General features: G+C 37.7%; 1 pseudogene; it reads left to right on the top strand.

Annotated features, from left to right (window-relative positions):
- Positions 1–529: 529 nt before the first annotated feature.
- Positions 530–648, top strand: LOC135052174 (5S ribosomal RNA; annotated as a pseudogene).
- Positions 649–962: the final 314 nt, after the last annotated feature.

Below are 962 nucleotides of genomic sequence, written 5' to 3'. Positions count from 1 at the left end.
AATTAGTTTTCTCATTTTCCACCAGGGGGGGTTCCTACATGAGCACAGTGTTCCTCCACTGTGCCTTAGCAAACTCAAGGACACAGTGGGTATAACATTTTTTCCATATACAGACTGACTATCAGCATGCAGCTGTAAATACCATTTGTGCTCATTACAAGGGGTTATTTGATTTATCCAATAAGTGTCATTGCTATTCTGATACCAAGCACAACCAATATCATATGTTATTATTTTTTGAGAAAAGTGATATATATATTTTTTTCATGCTATTTGAATATATAGCGTTGATGTGATTTTTCAGGAATACTCAGTGGAGACACCATCCCCTAGGGATCATTAATGATAGATCCCTAAAAGGGTTTAAACAATACCCAATTGAATAAGGTTCATCTCTCCACTGCACATTATCATCCTCATCTCCCCCTATATTTTTAGGGGAGCAATTATCATCAGAGCATCTCAGTTATCATATTTGCCCGAAATAACCACACACTGGAATTGATTGCACACAATTTGAGACTCACTCACCTACGGTCAAACCGCACTGAGTATGCCCAACCTCGTCTGATCTTGGAAGCCATACACTGCAGGGCCTGGTCAGTACCCGGTTGGGAGACCACCAGGGAATACTAGGTACCGTAGGTATTTTATTCTCATATCAATGAGCCGTTCCAGCTCTGTGTGCACTTTCGGGTTTTTTGTTTGACTTGGATACTCAGGTATGGGATAACTTAACCCCATGGAGCCTATCTACTCCCATTAATATCTGTTCAATTCAGAAACAAAGTAAAAAATTCTTTTTTGATACATATAGGGAGTAAACATATTTTCGCCCTTCCAAACAAATATTTTTTCGCATCAAATTTCTTTATCCGCTTCCTCCCTCTTAGTAAGTATATCTTAATAAAAGTTACGTATTAATTTACCCACATTTTTATAATTCATCACATATCTTTTTA

This window comes from Pseudophryne corroboree, chromosome 2, assembly GCF_028390025.1.
Source record: "Pseudophryne corroboree isolate aPseCor3 chromosome 2, aPseCor3.hap2, whole genome shotgun sequence".
Classification (NCBI taxonomy): domain Eukaryota; kingdom Metazoa; phylum Chordata; class Amphibia; order Anura; family Myobatrachidae; genus Pseudophryne; species Pseudophryne corroboree.
Note: the sequence above shows the minus strand (reverse complement) of the source record. Positions and strands in the feature narration are given on the sequence as shown.